This window comes from Dendrobates tinctorius, unplaced genomic scaffold (genome assembly GCF_039654945.1).
Source record: "Dendrobates tinctorius isolate UK_male_01 unplaced genomic scaffold, ASM3965494v1 ptg000259l, whole genome shotgun sequence".
Classification (NCBI taxonomy): domain Eukaryota; kingdom Metazoa; phylum Chordata; class Amphibia; order Anura; family Dendrobatidae; genus Dendrobates; species Dendrobates tinctorius.
In genome coordinates, this window is record NW_027361926.1 from 899,774 (window position 1) to 915,696 (window position 15,923).

Below are 15,923 nucleotides of genomic sequence, written 5' to 3' on the forward strand. Positions count from 1 at the left end.
AGTGCTTTTATTTTTTGAAACTTCAGAAGAGGAGGTGATAGAGCTGGAGGCTGTGTCAGCAATGTAAGCCAAAACTTGTTCCTGAAGCTCCGGCTTTAAAAGCGGTTAACCTACTCCCAGAAAAGGGAGCCTACGAGGCCTTGTGGAGCCAGACAATGATGCAGGCTCACCACCTCCTGCCTTAGGTGCTATTGTGCTTTTGCCACTACCAGCAGAAGCACCACCACCAACACCACAATCAAGACCAGCTGGCAACCCCCGCCCTCTTCCACGGCCTCTTCCACGATACTTCCTCATTTTTTTGAAAAAGTACCCAAAATAACAACAGCTATATGGTACTGTAAAACAAGGTAGAGGGTGTATAGAGTATTGGTGAGAATTTGAAGCTCACTGTAGATTGGAGGAGGCTGAACTATTGTCTCAAGCCCAGGAGAGATTACACCGCAATGTAACAGGCTGAAATTGGATGCTGTATGACAAGCTGGATGGTGTATAGAGTATTGGTGAGAATTTGAATCTCACTGTAGATTGGAGGAGGCTGAACTCTTGTCTCAGGCCCAGGAGAGATTACAGCGCAATGTAACATGCTGAAATTGGATGCTGTATGACAAGGTGGACGGTGTATAGAGTATTGGTGAGAATTTGAAGCTCACTGTAGATTGGAGGACGCTGAACTATTGTCTCAGGCCCAGGAGAGATTACAGCGCAATGTAACAAGCTGAAATTGGATGCTGTATGACACGGTGGACGGTGTATAGAGTATTGGTGAGAATTTGAAGCTCACTGTAGATTGGAGGTTGCTGAACTATTGTCTCAAGGACCAGGAGAGATTACACCGCAATGTAACAGGCAGAAATTGCCTAGTGTATGACAAACTACAAGGTGTATATAGAATTGGGCAGAATTGGATTCTCCCTAGAGTGTAGGTCTGTAAGAACGGACAAACTTCTCAGTTTTTTCTTACAGTCACACCCAGATAGCTTCAATTTGGCCGTGATACCAGCCGGTACACGGTACTGTGTGAGGAGCGTACACCGCTGTACGGTGTGTGTATGTAAAATTGTCAAGCTCCGTGTTTTTGTATACGGACCGACATGCTGTCTCTGTCTAGTTTTGAATGTAATCAAACAGCAGATATATGAAACTGTTTGAAAAACGGACAAAACTCTAAGGTGTAGGTCTGTAAGAATGGACAAACTCCTCGGCTTTTTCTTACAGAGTCACACCCAGATAGCTTCAATTTGGCCGTGATAACAGCCTGTACACGGTACTGTGTGAGGATCGTACACGTACACCGCTGTACAGTGTGTGTATGTAAAATTGTCAAGCTCCGTGTTTTTGTATACGGACTGACACACGCTGTCTCTCTCTAGTTTTGAATGTAATCAAACAGCAGATATATGAAACTGTTTGAAAAACGGACAAAACTCTAAGGTGTAGGTCTGTAAGAATGGACAAACTCCTCGGCTTTTTCTTACAGAGTCACACCCAGATAGCTTCAATTTGGCCGTGATAACAGCCGGTACACGGTACTGTGTGAGGACCGTACACGTACACCGCTGTACAGTGTGTGTATGTAAAATTGTCAAGCCCCGTGTTTTTGTATACGGACTGACACACGCTGTCTCTCTCTAGTTTTGAATGTAATCAAACAGCAGATATATGAAACTGTTTGAAAAACGGACAAAACTCTAAGGTGTAGGTGTGTAAGAACGGACAAACTCCTCAGCTTTTTCTTACAGAGTCACACACAGATAGCTTCAATTTGGCCGTGATAACAGCCAGTACACGGTACTGTGTGAGGAGCGAACACCGCTGTACGGTGTGTGAAAAAATGAACCCTCAGTAACTTACCAGGACAAAACAATAACATTTGGATTGCTTTGAAAAAAGCAGTTTGAACACCAGTGTGCACACAGCAATGCAGCTAGCCTTAAAAGGCAGCCTAATCACCACCAGCGCTGCTGCACAAAAGCAAAAATCATCACCTTTCACTGCACACTAACTACAGTGAAAAGCGCTATCAGCAGAAGCAGTTTTTTTTTTCTTTTGGCCTTCCTAACGCTCTCCCTACAGAATCAGCAGCAGCTCTCCCTATTCTAAGATCAGCATAAGTAAGATGGCGTTCGGCGTGCACGCCCTTTTACACCCCCTGTGATGCCACGCAAAGCAAGCCAATCACTTGCATGCCCTTCTCAAAGATGGTGGTGACCGCTGCCTATGTCATCACGCTGCCCGCTGCCTATGTCATCACGCTGCCCACAGTGTCCGTTCTTCCTGATTGGCTGAAAAAGGGCGCTAAAGCATCTTTTGAAACGCGACTTTGGTGCGATGGTCGCCGACCTCGTTGCCGACCTCATGCTATGGTCGGGTTTCGTTTCATGAAACCCGACTTTGGCGAAAGTCGGCGACTTTTGAATTTGTTCGACCCATTTCGCTCAACTCTTCTGATCTGTCATGTTGGGGGTTGTAGTATTCTATTTATGAATATTATTATTATTTATTTTTAGAGCAGCACTGATTCCATGGTGCTGTATGGTTAACAAACCAATAGTGACAGACTGGTACAAACGGAACAGGATCCTGCTCTCTGAGGCTTACACACTACAAGATAATGGGGAAGGAAACAGCAGGTTGGGGGTTGTGGCAGAAATGGTGGTGGTGAGGTAGCGGCCCTACTGCTGGGTTTTTGCCTTCCTATGGCCCCCTCCATGTCTTCTGGTATCTGCTCCATGCTTTGGACACTGTGCTGACAAACACAGCTTCCCTTCTTCCCACAGCTCCCATTGATGTGCCATCCTAGATGAGCTGCATTACCTGAGCAACTTGTGTGGGTTGTAGACACCGCCTCATGCTACTGTACAGTACCTCTAGGGGCGAGAGCAAATACAAAATGCAAAAGTGACCAAAACAGCCAAAAAGGAAGAGAACAGAGAAATGGTCTGTGGGTTGTCTTGCTATTTGTCTATCATTTCTACCTGTTGTCTGTTCCATTTGCAGAACAGCAGGAGAAATTCAAAATGTGACTGACTTGGAGTTAAACAACACAATGCAAGTGTTGCCTTTATTTTTTAAGCAGTGTAGGATTAGTAGGGGGAATGGGAGACAATGAAGGGATTTGCAGAGGGGAGAAGCAAAGAAGTATCGAGTAGAGAGTTGGATTAGTCAGGCAGCAGAGTTAAGGATGGAATTGCGAGGTGTCAGAGTGTTAGCAGGGAGGTCACAGAGGAGGATGCTGCAGCCTCTGGAGATGATTCAGGGTTGAGGAAAGGATGCATTCTGGAAATATTTTTGAGTTGGAGGCGGCAGGAGGTGGCGAGAGGGTTACTCTGAGGCAGTGGACTTGTGTTATAGATGAAAGCATGATGTAATTTATTATGATAGATTAGGTAGGGGATTAGGTGAGATGCAGGAAAGATGATAAGTTCTGTTTTGTCCACAATGAGACTTAGGTAGTGAGAGAAGAAGGAGGATATGGCTGATGGATGCTCTGGCTGATGGATGCTCTGGGATTCTGGACAGCAGAGAGGTGATGTCTGGGCCGGAGAAGTAGCTCTGAGTGTCATCAGTGTAAAGATGGTACTGGAAGCAGGGTCGGACACCTGCTGGCATACTGGCCAGCATCTGCCTATGGCCCCCATTGCTCAAGGGGCCCCCCAGCCAGTGACGTGTCGCTAGTAGAAGCAGACCCAGCTGCTATGGGGCCCCTGAGTAAGGGGGTCCCTCCTGGTGCCAGCAGAGTAGCAGCTGGAGACAAGAGCCTGTCCCCGCTGCTAAAGATAAATTAATATTCACGTTTCTCCAAACCCCCATGGGCGTGGAGAGGAGTGAATACCATTTCACTTTTATAGCGGGCAGTGTTAGCCGCAGGCTGAGGCTATCACTGCCCGCAGGAGCGGACATACCGCATGTGATATACCCCGGAGGTGGACCACTGCAGAGCGGCTAACCTTGAGGACAATGGCTGGGCAGGGAGTGATCCCTTCAGCTAGGCAGCAGAGTGGAGCTGCAGGGATCCGATGCCATCCTGCTTCCTGCCTGACACTTCCTGTCTGACACAGCGCAGCTGAATGACGTCATCATTCAGAGCAGCTGTTTAAGAGAGAAAGCTGCCGGGATGTGCTGCGGCTGCAGGGAATGTGTGGAGAGGTGAGTGGTGCTGTGTGCGTGTCTATCTGGCTGCGTGCAGTGCGGTGCTTTGTGTCTGTGTGTGTGAGAGTGGTGTGCTGCTGTGTGTGTGGTGCTGTGTGTGTGAGAGAGTTGCTGAACGTGTGTATTGGAGATTGGCAATGATGTGGGTGATGGAAAGAGCAGTAATGGGGTGGTGGGGGAGAAGGCAATGTTGGTGATGGAAAGGATGATAGGGTCGTTGGGGAGGAAGCAATAATGGAGGTGGTAGAATGGGCAATGATGGGGTGATGGGAAGAAGTCAATGATGGTTGTGGTGGAAAGGACAACAATGGTGGTGGGGGGGAGCCAATGATGAGGTGTTGGAATGGGAAATGATTGGAGTGGTGAGGGAGATAGCAATGATGGTTGTGGTGGAAAGGACAATGGTGGTGGGGAAGGAGGCAATGATGGAGATGGTAGAATGAGCAATGATGGAGGTAGTGGAAAAGGCAATGATAGGGGGGAGGGTGAGAAAGCAACGATGGAGGTGGTGATGAGGACAATGATGGGGTGGAAGGGGAGAACAATTATGGAGGTGGAGGGGGACTGCATTATACCCTATGAGGAGGGCTGCATTATACCCTATGAGGGGGCTGTGTTAAACTTTATGAGGGGGCTACATTATATTTTGTGGGGGGCTGCATTATATTCTGTATGGGGGCTGCATTATTCTCTCAGTGGGCTACATATTATATGAAGTAGGCTGCATTATGCCATATGAGAGGGCTACAGTATATTCTATGGGGGGCAACCTTATGAGGGGGTTGAATTATACTCTGAGGGGGCTACATTACACTCTGTGAAGTGGCTGTATTATACCCTATGAGGGTGCTACATTATATTCCATGGGGGCTACATTATACATTATGAGGGGTTTTCATTATATTTTGTGGGATGCTGCATTATACCCCATGAGGGGGGCTGCATTATATTCTATGAGGGGGGGCTGCATTATTTTCAATGAGGGAGGCAACATTACATTCTATGAAGAGACTACCCCAACCCCTGCTATATAATTAAGACATGATATTAGTGCGTTTTAGCACACAATTGGTGGTCAGGTATTTATTTCTATGTAGATACATAGTGGGCCCCAAAAATGCTTTTCTCTGGTGGGCCAAAGGTGCTCCAGTCCAACGCTGACTGAAAGCCATGGAAGTTTTTAAGTGGTCCCAGGCCAAAGGTATAGATGAGGAAGAGTAGGGGGCTCATGACATAACCTGGAAAGGACAACCATAAAGGAAGCATGGGATGGGGTAGTAGTGTGGAAGTAGGAGACGTTAAATGTGAGATATGAGGAGATCCAGAAGAAGGCAATGTCTTTGATGCCAAGGGAAGAGAGGATCTGCAGTAGCAGGGAGTGGTCGACTGTGTCGAAGGCAGAGGAGGGGTCTAAAAAAGCATAAATTGTTTGCTAGCTTTGGCAGTTAGTTAGTAATTTGGGTCAGGGCAGTTTAAGTGGGGCAGAAGCCGGATTGTGGGTTGTCAAATAGTGAGTTAAATGAAAGGTGGGAGGAAAGTTCAGCATGGAAACTGTCATGGGTTTACCACAACAGAGAGAAGCCAGAAGACCACAGTGTCTGATTTCTCCTACTCCTCAACTGATTAGAAGCACTTCACCTTCATATGAAATGGTGTAAATTTATTTTAGCAGTGCAAAGGTTAATCTGCTCAGCTGAGAGCTCCTGAAAACTTTCCTGCATTAAGGCTCTCAACTGTGCACTACTAGCCACTCCCATCTCCTATATAATCTGGGTCAGGCTAGCACACATTGTCAGGGATAGCTTATGCTGTATGGCTGGTGGTTGCTGGTGGTTATTACTGAAGAAGGCATTTGGTGGATTTATCTGTTACTGTTGCTCGGTTTTGAGTGTGTGATAATTCCCTTTCTTCTACTTTGACTTAATCCCATCAACCACTCCCCGTTGCATTCTTCTGTTATATAGTACACACACATGCAAAAATATAAATTTTATACAAGAAATATAATGGCCCATATATGAGCTTACACTCTACAGGGGAGAGAGAGGACCCCACTGATCATAAGAGCTTACCCTCTACAGGAGAGAGAGGACCCCAATGACCATAAGAGCTTACATGGCACCAGAATCATCACTGGCAAATAACTATGTCACTAGAGCCACTATCAGTACATGAATACAGCACAATAACCAGCATCAGGAGATAAATGCATCACCAGAATCATCATCAGTACATGAATACATCACGAGAACCACAGCCAGTAAATAAATACACCATCAGCATCATCATCAATATATGTGTACACCACCAAAACTAACCACCATCAGTACTGTTGGGGTGATCTCGTAATGTGAGATCTTAATGACTGCCTGCCTCTGACCTGATAAATATGAGCCGAATGCATGCATAGAAGAAGGACATCAGACACAAGGTCAGGTGTGCTCCTCTCTTGGCCAGTGCTGTCACAGAACTGACTTTATTAGTATAAACAAAAGACCATTGCTCAGCTTCTCCGGAGCCATTGTTCCAGTCTGTATAAGGTCCGTGCTAAGTCTATTCCACATATGGTCTTCAGTGTATCCTCATCACATTCCAAGGATTCCAGGGCATAGTTCCAGCAAATAGACGCCATCTTGCCACACCACGTCTGAACTAGCTTATGTTAGGTTAATAATTGATTTCATTAGCCATTCTCTCCTTCACAGTACAGCAATAAGTTGTATTGTCAAGTCAGGCCCATATACATTTGCATCTCATGAACCAACAACTCCCAGTATGTATCAAACAATGATAAGGAGATGCTGGGAGTGGTTGTTATCAGTCATTATCAGACTGCGGACCATGCAGGAACCACAATACTGATGAAACGCAGGCATATGTAAATGTTTACACCCAGGTACCTAATAGGGGACATCTTCTCTGATTGAGTGGTTTCTTCTTATTTCCATCTTGACCAGATGCCATGATGACTTTTCACATCCACAGCTGTTCTCTGCAGACTTCTCTCTTCTCCAATCTTCTGGAGCACATCCCCTCATGGTGACCTTAAAAGTCAGTGTTACTAGATTGCCTTCTGCACAAAAAATATCTGTCCATACTATGCCCTAAATAAGCCTCCTATGGTGTATGGCCTCTACACTGTCTGCCTTACTAATCCACAACCACATTACTGTGTGCCATTATCAGCTATAACTGCTACAATGTCATTTTTTCTTCTCCAGCAAGATGGCGTCGCCGCCACCTGCGCAACAGCAGCTATTGGATCTCTATACAAACCGATATCTGCTGCTGTGCAGGCTCCCCGGCGCCATTCTCAAAATGACTTTCTTTTTTTTCCCTCGCTCAAGTAAATCTGCAAAAGGCATTCAGTGCACAGTAACCATGCGACTATGATGAAGCGCATTTATCATGCAAACTGCGGGGCAGGGCAGTGAGAGATCAGTGGGGGGTCAGTAGTCTGCATTATGAATATCTCATCGGAGCACCACATACATGAACCCCGTCCTAGGGCACGAGAATCTCATTAATATCAAACTGAAAATAAAGATTTAGAAACAGCCACAAGACGGCTTTCATCAACCAAGGCATCATTTTATTCAGTATAACAGCACCGACCTGACATTGTGTGTAGGTCACTATGCACAATCCTGCTGACAGGTTCCCTTTAAGTAGGCGGCTTTATATCACAAGAGTGGATTTCGTTAGGAAATGGATAAGGCAAAAATGGAGCATTACAGAACAGAAGAAATTACTAAAGAGAGTTATAAAATATGACGGTGTGGTTTTGCTCCTCTCAGAATTTTGAAAATTGTGTGAACAATTGGAAAAAAAATGTGGAGAGCATTAAACCTCGGGGGAGAGATAATCAACAGCTTAAACATCAGTGAGTTTTTTATTTTTAAATATTTGCTTATGTGGGTTTTTCATTATTATTTTTTTCTGAACAATTAGAAAAAGGTTGTGAGTGAAGGAATTAGGCCGGGGTCTCACTCGCGAGTGCAATGCAAGAAAAGTGTGCGAGTCTCTCGCCTCAATCCCCGGCACTGCCACCGGTGGCTCGGAGCAGAGCGTTCAGCTGCAAAGAAATACATGCAGCCGCACACTCCGGTCCCGAGTGCCAGCGGTAGTGCCAAGTATTGAGGCCAGAGACTCTCGTGAGTTTCTCGCATTGCACTCGCAAGTGTGACCCCGGCCTTAGGAAGATTGTTGTTTTTATCGGATTTCCTCTTTTTGTATCTCTACAGTATGTTTTGTACAATAAAGTTGTAAAATTCAAAAAATGAGCAATCAATTGCAGCATTCTAATGATGTCACAATGGGCTGGAGGCTATAGAATGCCCCGTCACCCAGGGTTCCGTTGAGGGTTTTAGTAGGCGTTTGTGGAGAGAGGAGTGTTGTGAGCGACTTGTGCAAATATGATGCCAAGAAAGCGATTTAAGAGTATTATAGTTCTCTGTGATACCGAGGACAGCAGCGATGATGACGATTTACATCAGGTGAGTATCATTTTATATTCTTAAATAAATAAAAAATATTTGGGATAAAAGTTCAAGAAAAGATGGTGGGACAGAAAATAGCGCTCCAAGTAGATGAGGCGATAACTCGGATCATGATTGCAGAGTAAAGACTGTGTCACTTGTAATATTTGTGACAATATGTCCATGTACTGGATACATAACATTGCATGAAGACACATAAATGTCACCACCGCCCCTATCCATAGCCTAACCATAAGTGTCCCATACCCCCGCTATACTCTGTACGTGGAATAAGCACAGTGGAGACCACACTCATATCGCTGCCCACCTGTAATCAGTGGAATATGGGGTAAGATTATAGATTGGAGATGTTCATGGTTATAGATTCTATCTGACATGTTTGCCATTTTTTCAGTCTCATCGAAGAAAGAGGCCAATACCGAGGTCTCCAGGCCAAGATAACACCACTGGCTTCAATTTGAGCCCGACTCCGAGTTTACCAGGTACTGTAACCCTAATCTAGTGAAGTCTCTGATGTATTAATAAGCCATTGTAGTCACCGGGTGCAGATCACGTGCACATTGTGGTCAGGGCTTGGATTTATCGTTATTAGTCGTCTATGGTAGAGTTTATAGCAAACATTTCTGTTCAGCATTTGGTCAGGAATATTCATGCAGGCGTTATAAAGTCAGGCAGAAATGGGATTTGGGGATTGCTTCTCATGGTGGCCATGTACAGGGCGGATTACTGTAGCTGAAGGTGATTGTTTTGCCCCATGTACCTATAGGGAAACACTGGATAATTTATTAGGATTTATTTCTTTTGATATTGAGCCTCGGTCGTTGCTATTACAATATTCTAATAAGAGAGTTATATTGTGTTTCCCCCACAGATCTGAGTTTACCACCAACAGATCATGGTCCGGACAGTACCACCTGGTAAGACACGTTTCCACCATTACTAAGTACAAGATGGGGATTAATGATTAATGGTGGCTCATTACCTGTTACATTTATTCCACAGCTCCGATGACATCATTATTGATGATGATGACGATTCCAATAGAGCAGCAACTTCCATGTATAATAGTAAGTTATCATTTCTAGACACAATCCAGGTTTATGTTATTGTAGAGGTAACAATTACTTTTCTGTACTGTCACAGGTCAGTTTCCAAATCTAACAATTACAAGGGCGCTGATCAGGAGTTGGAACAGCGAGCCACCTGGGAAATGTGCTGTAAATTCCAGTGTCAGAGAATGACAGCAGCATTTAACAGGTTAACAGAAGCAGGCAGAGCTCCAATCCACTCTCGGCTGTCAGAGGCAGATGATGGCTGAATGACACAACCATCATCTGCCATGAAAGAGGCGGGCTCAACTCCTTAGCCCTCTCCATTCATTCTCTACTGATGAGCGTCGTACATGGTTGTTAAGGGGTTAAATTACAGATACCTTACAGAGGTAATTCTATTTTACACATGCTTGATTGGTGTGGATCCAGTGTCTCGGATATTTCCATATTGGGAGAGCAAGTCACCGCCATGTTGACTTATGGCCATTGTTATCCTTAGAGAATTTATTACAGATGTGCAGTACATTTACTTGTGTCTTTTTGGAAACCCAATAGACATCAATGGAGAAATCCCTGCACCAAGGAATCCCACATCTCCATTAAAACCATGGAGGCTACCATGAATCAGCAAATGAGGTGAAAATGGACCCCTACCATTTGAGGGTCCACCCTCCGGCCATTGAGGACATGTTCACTTCTGATCTTGTACTGAGCACATGCAACATTACTAAGGATATATTACCTGAGTAACAGGTGGGATAGACATCTGAGAAAGTTTATGGACCCTGATGTTGCTGAACCCCATTATTATATCAGATCCTGATCTGAAGGGAAGATCCTGTGGATTTCTGGTGGTCTGGTCAGCTACGTGTTCTGCTCTGGTCGGATCCCATATTCATAGTCTTATTAGTCCTCTACACTGTATATTTATAGACCCCTCTCTAGTACGGGCTGCATACTAACATGTCTGATTTGAGCCTTATAAAAAGTATTTTCACTCTTCCATATTTCTGTACAGATCATTTACCATCTGACAGCGAGGAGAGCTCCGCTACAGAGGAGAGGTAAGTTAGATCCATCTACCTCTATATAAAGCCATGAACTAGGCGAGATGTTTCCTGTGGATTTATATATGATTCTTATCTTTGCCAGGACACCACGATGTAACATCCCCGGCTGTTTCCTGGAAGAAATTATTTCTCCTACTTCCATCTATGTTACCCACTTCCAGGAAAATAAGGAGGAGCTGGTGGAGCGACTGTACAACTTGTACAACCGGACAGTCTTCGATAATAAGGTATCACATCTTGTCATGAGTTTCTGGGTGATACATGACTTCTCTATTATCTCCCCCTTTAAACAATCAATTCCAAGAAAAATGGCTCTAACTTTCTAAAAAAAGGCAGATTCCTAACCCCATTGTCATGTTTCTGTAATATAGTTATTGAATATCTCAGGTAAATCTCACTTAGTTTGGTGAATGCCGTCATCCTCTTCCTATCTGTGGGATGAGAGGAAACCTTAGATGATCCACCATGCAGAGACAAAAAGATTAGCATTTTTTAGCTTGAAGTTCAAAGGATTTTTACATTTATTTATAAGAAACATTTAGTTGATATTTGGACATTTTAGAATAAGGTTATTTTTATTTTTGTTCTCACATCTTGGACTTCTCGGTAGATCCCGCGCCCCATACAAGTAGACCAGTGCTGTAAATCACATATGAGAGTTGGGGATTTTGCAAGATTGGGGGTCAAAGAGTTTACAGATGTAATGGAATTTGTTTTCTTTATTTTAGCTCCCTTTGAAAATGGACATTTTGTGGAGCAAGAGGCTGACAGCATCCGCCGGCCAATGCTGTAATAGGCTGCAGAACAACCGCCGCTTCTCATATATTGAGCTTTCCGAAAAAGTCTGCGATTCTGCCGGTAGGTTTCACATCACATCCATCCTACAGCTTCATAAGACAACCTGTATACAGGGCAAAAAAACTGCTACTTGTTATGCAGAACATCTTAGAAACTCATTGTACACACTGTCATAAGAAAAACTAAGTACACCCTCTTTGAATTCTAGTATTTTACATATCAGGAGAAAATAAAAAAAAAGTATCAGCTCCATAGAAAGTCCTAAAAGTAGGGAAATACAATCTCAAAAACCAACGTGAAAAAAAAATATATTGCATCATTATTTATTTAGCAAAAAGTAGGCCAAAAGGCAACAACGGTGTGTGATAAAGTACACCGTCGATGCAACTTCAAGTTACTGCTGCTAAAGATGATTCTAAAAGCTATTGATTGATGGGGTGTACTTATTTTTCACTCTCTGCTTCTGCATTTTGAAGTAGGTTTCGGTAAATAAATAACGGCATGGTTGACTTGTCATGTGTTGTTCATCTCATGATGTATTTTGTATTTTGTCCTGCTATGTAAAACCAAATAGTTCAATCAGGGTGTACTCAGACTTTGTCATAACTGTATAACCTCTTGTTTTAGAGCGAGTACGATCCACACTTGCGCATGAGATGTGCCATGCCGCCTCTTGGATAATCAACGGTGAACGCAAAGACCACCATGGCTTGTTATGGCAGGCTTTCACAAGAAGGGTAAACCTTATCCATCCCGAGCTGCCAAAAGTGACGGAATATCACAATTATACCATCAACTACACCTACAAGTACAAATGCCACCGGTGTGATAAAGAGTAAGTGGATTTTATGACCCATCTCCTCTGGACACACAATCACTGCGGAGAGACGTCCGTGCGGTTCTGTTGGTGGAATGCTTTCATACTTTACTACTATCAGAGCGGACTGACGTCTGGGGGGCTGTAGGGTTTAGGATGCTACGTGTTATATTTTCTGTGCTGGGCCAGTTCTTAATATATTGATTTCAATTTGTTCTTTTTAATATAATCCATGGTGTTAATGAACGTTCATTCCAGTCCAGTAACCAATATTCCTCTTATCTTTGCAGAATTGGGCGATTTAGACCAATACCTGGCAATAAACGTAAATGCCGCCGGTGCGGAGGACGAATGCGACAACTACCCAGCAGCTAAACATGTAACTATTCTTCAGAATATTTAGTCTCTAATTTGATTTCTTTAAAATGTAAAGTTGAGACACTTTTATATATTTTCCCCTGAGTAGCGAGACAATGAATATCTGTGTTCATCACCAGCAATTAGCGGTAAAGATCCAGAATCCGTCCTCATAGGTTCCAGATAAGCCCCGGTTACATTTCCCATAACTTGCTGGCTATGGAATGATTGACCATTCCCAGCAATTATCTACAATGCTCTGGAAAACCTTCTATGAGTTTACGCTTTGTTGGATGTAATTATTTTCTTTCTATTTTCAGGTTCATTATTGGAACAGTGAGATTCCTCTAAATATTGTCATCTCATCCACCTGTGATGGAGGTAAGAACGAATCTTCCATTATTGTCAGCAATCAATAATAAAAGTGAATTTTACAATATTGAGAATCTGGAGTCTCTAATTTAGTCTTTTATTGAGTTTTATCATTTAAAGATTAAATACTTTTATATATTTTGCCTTTTTCCACCACCGTGTAGGGAGACAATCAGTTTACGTCTTCATCACAAGCAGCGAACAGCAAACATTCAGAATCCACCTCTTCTGATGGACACAAAGCTTCTGACGGGCGTTTTCCAGGTAAATATTTCGGTGGTTTTCCTCCAATCATTCTTGTTTTCAAGAAGTGCAACAGCGAGGACAGTGTAAGCAAGGTGTCATAACAGAAGAAATGCAATATCGGTTTTATTACTGCATTTATTTCTTCTAATTATTATTTTTTCTTGCTGCACAATTTTTAAATTCTGTCTGAGAAAGAAAGTTATCAGCCTACTGCTGCGGAGGAATCTCCAACACCCAGTCTGACGGGCGAGATGAGCCCCTCTGACATGGCATGCCGTATGGATCTATTGTGAGTGCTCTCACCATAGCCGTATGGCTCATGTCGCATTTATCTCACATTACACTATTATTGGCAGCTTCCTATTTCCAATCTCCACATTGGCCTTCTTTGTAGACAATATATAATGCAATATTTCAGGTCTATTTCACCTTCAGCTGATGACCAGGAATACAATGCTGAAGTTCCTTCTCGGAGTTTGTTTCTTTTGATCACCAGTACCTTTTGTCAAGTTTTTTATAAACATCTTTTAATTGTTTTCAGGTTAATGAGAAAGGCGACTTATCGCTTCTACACAGGCATGACACATCGTGGAAGAAAACGGTGAATTCCGGCACCGACCTGCGCTGAGAACAGTTTCCAAGACCTGGAGAATCTCTACAAGTGCTTTATAATCAGAGCTGCCCAGCAATGGATATGGCGCTGGACATTTGAACTTCAATAGTCATCAATTGCTTTTTTTTTCTAATTTTTCTGAGTTAGATATAAATACCATTAAAAAATGAATATATTAATTCTTTCTAGTTTGGGATTTTTGTTCTGCAAAACGATGGCTGTTGATAAACATATTACAATCAATGTTGTCTACTTGTGATATTCAGCCATAATCCGCCTCGCACAATCGAGAGGAGCGGAGCTTTGTCTGCTGCTGTTAAACTGATAAATGCAGCTGTCAATCTGTGAGAGTTGCATTTCACCCCTTAACGTCTAATGACGGACACAGTCCATCATGGCTGGGTGTCAGTTTCCGCACCAGGACGGACAGTGTCCGTCATGCATGTAAAGTGTCACTAAAACTTGCAGACACCCAGTGATAGTTCACCGCCGGCACATGTGTATGACAGCTGAGAGGCACGGAAAGAGGTGCAGACACCACTAGCGTAGTTACGAGGGGGGCAGAGGGTGTTGTTGCCTCGGGCCCCTTGCTTTGAGGGGGCCCACCCAGAGCTACTGCCACTGAGTATACCACCTGAGTTGTAATCAGGGTTACCGGTTAGGGGCCCACTCAGATTTTCCCCCCCCCGAGCTGAACCCCTAGCTCCGCCTCTGGCAGGGACCCATGCTGTCAGTCCCCGCACCCAGATCGCTGTAATCGGGCAGTCAATCTGACTGACCGCTCACAGCATGACTGCGCAGGAGATGCTGAAATATCAGCCCTTCCTGCCCGATCAGAGGAGAAGCTCGGTGCTGACAGTTACTGAAAGGGCAGCAGCCACGGGACAAATGGAGGAGTACGAGGAAGAAGAGTTAATGGGCATGCAACAGTCAGGAGATGAAGTGGATAATGATCCTCTCTCGGTTGTCTGTAATTTGGGGAAGGGGACTGAGGAAGCAAGCTTGAGTGTTAACTCGCCACCCACACAGCATGGATATGGACCTCATGGAAGAACCTGACACAGGAGCGCCTTCTTGCTGTACTATCTGCATCATCATGCCCTTATATTTAGGATTAGAAGTAGCACTGACTACTGGGTTGTCATTCTGTCAGATTCACAGTACAAGAGTAAATTTTGCCAGAGGCGTTCCCCCCTTGTAAGGGATGCGCGCATGCTGGAGTATTATATAAATACGCTTGTAGACAATCTTAAGAGTGGTTTTTCCCAAGACAGCAGTGAGGTACACAGTGTGCATCGCACTTATAGACTTCCAACCCCGGGAATGTTGAGTTGTCAAATAGGAAACAAAATAAAACAAAAGACAAGAAAACAGCTAATTACAAAAAGTACACACCTACTCCAGAAAAGGGGCAAAATTTAAATTTTCGTTCAACCCATGAGGATGCACAGTTTTAAGTGTCCAGATCGATCTGGACTCGAGGCACGCCAATCTGGAGGACATTTTTTGCCCCTTTTCTGGAGTAGGTGTGTACTTTTTGTAATTAGCTGTTTTCTTGTCTTTTGTTTTTAACCTTCCTTTTGTTTTATCTTTTTTAGTATATACAGTGCTTAATATTGTGGATTCCGAAAGGTTTTTGTGGATACATGATGAAGTGGACCATATTCCATCATTTGGATCTTCACATTGAATAACGCCATGTGACGAATTTTACACTATGGACAATGGAGTTGGGGTTGTTATTATATGAATCCTACCGCTCATACGTCTTGGTATATTGTAGATATACCGTGAGACATGATGTTTACTAAAGTGTATTTCAACTCTATCTGGGCAATCTAATGTTCTGTATATACAGTTATACTTATATATCCATACTTATGATGGCATAAATTTTTATGTTATATTTTCTATGATTGCTCCAGGTATACCTTTGGTATTTGGATG

General features: G+C 43.6%; 1 protein-coding gene across 2 annotated transcripts in view; it reads right to left on the reverse strand.

Moving 5' to 3' along the window:
- Window positions 1-7,067: 7,067 nt before the first annotated feature.
- Window positions 7,068-15,923, reverse strand: part of LOC141069345 (uncharacterized) — a 95,696-nt gene continuing 86,840 nt past the window's right edge. Inside the window, exon 6 of one of the 2 annotated variants that reach the window (XR_012226550.1) lies at window positions 7,068-7,196. The gene's annotated coding sequence lies outside the window, so the exon portion shown is untranslated. Of the gene's footprint in view, window positions 7,197-11,427; window positions 11,675-15,923 lie in introns of those variants that run through there. The other variant, XR_012226551.1, reaches the window with a different exon arrangement.